Raw genomic sequence first — 6,043 nt, forward strand, 5'->3', positions numbered from 1 at the left:
TCAGGACCAGGCCGTCCCCGCACCCTGCCTCTCTCCTTCTCTTCCTCCTTCCATTTTTTCTTCTCTCTCTCTCACCCGAAGCTCTCTCTCTTGACGCGCCGCCTTGGTTCCCGTCTTCTTGGACTCCGGCGGCTGCATAGCCTCCTCCAGCGCCCACGCCTCCTCGATCCTCGCGTCTTGCAGCATCGCATCCCGCACCGCCTCCTGCAGCTCCAGTGAGGGCGGAACCCCGCCGGAGGCCATCTCGCCGAGGGCGACGAGCGCGCTCCTAGGGTCCCCGAACCTGCAGAACCCGCCGACGGCGATGCCGTAGGTGGCGGTGTCGGGCCGGCGCGGGGAGTCGGGGCGGCAGAGCCAGCGGAGCACGAAAGCGGCCTCGCGGGCGCGGCGCATCGCGAGGAGGTGGCCGAGGAGCGGGGTGGCGAGCGGGAGCGGCGAGGGGCGGACGGGGTGCGGACGGGGTGGTGGCGGAGCGCGGTGAGCAGGGCGAAGGCCAGGGTGAGCGTGGGGAGGGAGGCGAGGTGCTCCGCGAGTGGGGGGAACGGGAGGCGCTCCGGTGAGCCGGGCAGGAGGAGCGCCGCGGAGAGGAGGCGGCCAACGGCAGGGACCTGGCCCTCAGAGATGAGCCCCGGGATGAGCGCGGAGATGGTGTCGAGCTCGGACGGGGAGAGGGGGGAGGGAGGCGCTTCCGTTGTGCAGAGGCCCCGAAGGAGGCGGTGGAGGCCACGAGCAGAGGCCGCGGCGGTGCGAGCAGGGGCAGCTCTGGCGCAAGCGGGGGCCGCGGTGATGCGATGGGAGCTCGGGCTCGATGGATCCCCCCCCTCGATCCAGACCGGGCTCCGCCGTGCGGGGTGTTTCTGCAAAAAAATGCCACATCGGCAGCTGACAAGCGGGCCCCGCCGGTCATATACACCTTCAATACGCGTTTATATGTGATTTAGACCTTTTTATAACGTCTAGCCCCAGCTTGGTACTGCCATGTAAAAATTACCAAACTTGGTACCAATTTGCTTTCAATGCGCCAATTATGGTACTTCTGTACAATTTACTTTGTTGCATGCATGCACCTATCCAAGTCGGACGTAGTTGCCGTCCCACGATCCCATCCATCCATGTGTAGAGCGAGTCGGTCGACACCCAAATCTCGAGGAGAATCAAAGCCAGTCATGAGAAGGGCGTGGTGGATTGGATTGAGCGGCCATCGGCCATCGGCCATCAGCCATCAGGCGTGCGTGACGCCGGCGGGCCATGGCCAGGCGACAGACAGGGAGTTTCGGTTTGGATCATGCATCCGGAGCTGGCCCGCCGCCAGGAAACGCCAGCTAGTCGCCAGGGGAACGTGGCGGCGTGGGAGCCACGGCCGGCGCCCATGGCATGCCGGGCGGGGGTCCGGCCGTTGGCTGGGTGGGTGGCCACGGGGCTGGCTCGATTGGGCCGCCAGGTTCGCCGGACTTGTCGAGATCGCGGCGGGATCCACCGCCCGCCCATCCGTCGGCGGGCCTACGGATAGCCCGATCCCGCCACGCCCGCCCGCGATATTGGAAAAGAGATCCGGGCACGTCGATCATGTCACGTCACGTACTCACTCACGGGCGTGCATGCAAATGTGGGACGTACCTTTGCTGGCAACCACGCACCCACCCACCGAGCCGTGCGTGCATTGGCATGGTGCGCGGCCTGTACCGCTAGCCGCCGGACGTAGCCCAGGTGCGTGTTTTCAATGACGCTGATCCGATTGTCCGGCTGAAGATCCTGGAAGATTCGGCGAGGACGCTAGCCAGACGAGGGGGGAGGTACTCATCGCCGTCACCCCTGCCACACCGGTCGTCCTCTCACTGGATACGTACGCAGAGTGGGAGAGACAGAGACCGCTCCATGGCTGGCTGCTGCGGGGAAGATCTTGAGGTTTCAACCGTTGCGGAATTTCCTTTTTCTTCTAGAAGATAGATTGGAGGCCGGGTGCTCTGCTCTTGAGACTGTTGACACTTTCAACCTTCAAGTCTGGACCGCGTGATCGCCGTGCAAATGCAGTTGTCACGCCGAGATCTCATGATTAAGACGAGGCATGGCGGACGTCGGAAATGTACACAAGAGATGGGGACGGCGATCGAGACCCGCCAAAGGCGTGCATGTAATACACCAGCACTGGTTTGCATCGGTGGAGTCGGGGTGCGATTTGTTGAAGTTTCTTCGGTAAATTCTACTCCCTCCTTAAAATAAGTGTCTCAATCAGGAATATTACGATGCAACCATGTCAGTGTCACTCGTGCGAAGTGCAAATGGAGCTCACGTGTTCAGTGTCTTCTAGAAGCAGGCTTGGTTTGTGTACTAGTCTGTCCAGGATGCAACTACCGGCTGTACAAAAACACAAGCACGCACGTACATTAGGTAGGGGCGAGACGTGTACGCCATTGCCATCTTAGCCAAGCATACACACCTCCTAAGTGCAACGAAGGAGTTGAGATGTGTGTTGATTGGTGATGTAGTTGTACTCTTTCTGCTACGGACTACACGTCTCGTGATTAGTGGAGTTTGATTTCGTAGATCTTCGAGGTTGGTGGCGAGTCCAGGAGCAGATCTAACACGGATCGGATGGGGCGAGTTGCTGGATAGACAGTAATCGATCTCACTTTACTGTAGTTAGTTATACGGTTAAAGAAGCCCGGTTGTTATGTGATTACTAGTTTACTGCTAGTCCTTAGCATTACTAATCTTTCTAAGAATAAAGGTCTACGAGAGCTCCGATGTTTTGGACTCCGTCTGAAAGAGTGTCGGGTCAAAATTAGGTTCTACTCCCTCCGTTTTCAAATAAAAGTCGTTTTAGAGATTTCACTACAAACTATATAGGAATGTATCTCTACTCCTACAAAATACCCAGTTGGTGATAACGGTGTGTCTGCCATCCGTCATTCCTGAATATCAGATCTGCATCTAACGACTGTGGGGTAAGTTATGGCATTTTTGCAACAATACCCCATTTCTCCGTTCCAATTTGTAGAAAATCCCTTAGTATCTTGAAACCAACCACATCCCTCCCTCACCTCATCTAAACAGCCTGAGAAATATATTTTGAGTGAAATGTTATATTTGTGTGTCTATATATATAAACTAGAGTGTTTTCCTTTCAAGTTTGTGAACATGTACTCCCTCCATTCCAAAATATAGTGCACCCGCACTTTTCAAGGTCGAACTTTGACCATAAATTTAACGAACGAAACCGACTGCGGCGGGAGAAAAAGTTACATAATTAAAAACTTCTTTCGAATACGAATTCACTGATATAACTTTTGCTCTCGCCGCAATCGGTCTTGAAAGTTAAATTTACGGTCAAAGTTGAAGCACGGGGATAGAGGAAGCACTACATTGTGGAATGGAGGGAATATTATTCTATTTTGGATCCGTTGCAATTGCACGGGCACATTGCTAGTATAGATGTATTTTTTTAGTGTAAGTTCACTTATTTTGCTCTGTATATAGTCCATAATGAAATCAGTAAAAAGACTTATATTTAGGAACGAAGGTAGTATGTGTTTTGTCCAACCGGAGGCCACTGGTTCAATGTGCCACCTTATTTGGTCCAAAAATGTTTGTGGACTAAAAAAATTATGAATTGAAAATTGTTCTAGAATTCCAAACTCCCTAGGCATATTGGTTCTTAGTGCGTCGGAGCTTTGGGGTCGCCGGTGGGCCAACAATTAAGTGGATATTCTGCATGTTTAGGTTGTTTGGCTTCGTTCGCTGGCTCTCGTGGCGGCCGTGCATGGTGTTGTTTGTGTTATGCCTCGGTGTGTGGCTACAAAGGAGTTGATTAACCATCACCGGTTGTCATCGAGACTAAAACGTGTAACAACTCTATAATGCTAGTAGGGGCAAAACTAAAACATGATGGTTTCAAGTGATCTTAATGTAGTAACCTTTTTTTTGTTGAGAATATGCAACTTTTAATTTGGTTGGTAATGTTAGTTGTTCATGTTTTCCTTCTATCGTCTTCGATCGTAGTTGTAACTTCATGTTGTTGCATGGGATTTAATGCCAGATCTATCGACTGAGATTTACCTCGAACACTCGGCTATGCAAGTTGTAAGACGCGAGGTAGCATCTCTGCGCGACGGATCCCACGTGAATGTGCCATGTCTGGACCGAACTGTGCAAGCCAGTGTCGTAGTCGCTGTTCCACGGTCCATGCATGCATGCGTCGCAGCGACATTCAGATCACGGGCAGAATGAATGGTCCGAGACTAAAATGTGTAACAACTATACAATGCTAGTAGAAGCAAAACAAACTAAAACATGATGGTTTCAAGTGATCTTGATGTACCCTTTTTTTAGAATATGCAACTTCTAATTTGGTTGGCAATCTTAGTTGTTATGTTTTTCTTCTATATCGTCTTCGATCGTAGCTGTAACTTCATGTTTTTGAATGGGTTTTTTATGTCAGCTCGACTGAGATTTACCTCGAACACTCAGCCGTCCAAGTTGGAAGACGCGAGTGAACGTCTCTGCGCGACGGATCCCCCGGCCATGTCCGCATGTGCCATGCCCGAACTGTGCAAGACCAATGTCGTAGTCGCTGTTCCACGGTCCATGCATGCATGCGTGGGAACGACATCTAGATCACGGGCAGAATCAATGGCCATGATGACGAGAGACGGGTAGGGCCACAGAGGATGGACCCATCAGGTGTGCGTGGCGCCGCGGGGCCGGGGGACGGACAGGAGATCATCCGAAAACGGCCAGCCTCGCCGGAAAAGTGGCGGCCTCTCGGAGCATCTCCAATAGGCGCCGGCCGCGTCGCGCGCAAAAAACACATATGTCGCGCATCGGTTGGTTTAGTGCGGCGCGCAGCGCTGACTCCAGCGGCCGCGTTAAAACGCATTGCGCGCGTCGCTTCAGCAGCGCGCCAAAATGCAGCGCGCGCGATTCGCCGGTGCATTTTATATGGCATATTTCAACACAAAATGATGCACATTTTCAACACAATAAAAATTTCACACAAACAAGTTGAAGAAGTTCATGCCCATAAGTTTAAAATCATGCTCACAAATTCATCCAACCAAGTTCAAAATGCAAATCAATTTCAATACACAAAGGAAAGACACATCATTCCTCGTCCTCGTCCTCGTCTTCGTCCTCGTCCTCATCTTCGGAAGACGATTCTTCCACCTCCGAAGATGAATCTTCCTCCCTTTCCTCATCGCGCACCGCATCACGTGAAACTCCGACGGTGTTGGCAAGATCTTCAACGGCATCTTCATGGGAATGTGTGCGAGGAGGCTCATCGAAAGACATTCCGCCCATGGCGGCCGGAGGTGCACCCATGCCTCCCATGAGAGAAGCAAAACTCATGCCTCCCATCGTGGCCATAGCGTCGGGGGGTGCTCCAAAGCCACCCAAGCCACCCATGCCACCCATGGCGCCGAAGGCGCCGAAGCCACCGCCACCCAAGCCACCCATGCCACCCATGGCGCCGAGGCCACCGCCACCCATGGCGCCGATGCCACCGCCACCCATTGCACGAACCATGGCTCTTTTTTGGATCAAGACTTCTTGTTGGGCAAGATTGACATACTCCTTTTGCGCCGCATTGAGGTTAGTTGTGTCCAAGAAGAACAAGTGCTTCTCCCATTCCAACAATCTAGTTCGCTCCTCATTGCTCACATTCCTCTCCTCCAAAGCCACCTTCCTCTCCTCGGCCGCCACCCTCCTCTCCTCGGCCGCGGCATTTTGGGTCCTTGCCATTTTCCTCACCTCGTTGGCTTCTTTTCTTGCCTGCACAATAGCTTCCATAGCATTTTTGAGCTCATCATCTCCTTTCCTGTTCTTTTTTTCGGGTTTGTCTTTCTTGCACCCATCCGGCCGCTTTGGCTTCGAGTATGAAACCGAGTTGGGTATGGGGCTTCTCTTGCCGTCATCACTTGATGCATCCTCCTCCTCCTCATCATCATCCAACTTAATTGTTCGATTTCGTTTGTCGCTCAAATGCAAATCATCCAAATCTTCACGCTTCTTCCATTTCTCATCATCATTTAACACATCATAGCAA

General features: G+C 52.7%; 1 pseudogene; it reads right to left on the reverse strand.

Moving 5' to 3' along the window:
* Nucleotides 1-5,463, reverse strand: LOC123038238 (uncharacterized; annotated as a pseudogene).
* Nucleotides 5,464-6,043: the final 580 nt, after the last annotated feature.

The sequence above is a fragment of the Triticum aestivum genome, chromosome 2A (genome assembly GCF_018294505.1).
Source record: "Triticum aestivum cultivar Chinese Spring chromosome 2A, IWGSC CS RefSeq v2.1, whole genome shotgun sequence".
NCBI classification, from domain to species: domain Eukaryota; kingdom Viridiplantae; phylum Streptophyta; class Magnoliopsida; order Poales; family Poaceae; genus Triticum; species Triticum aestivum.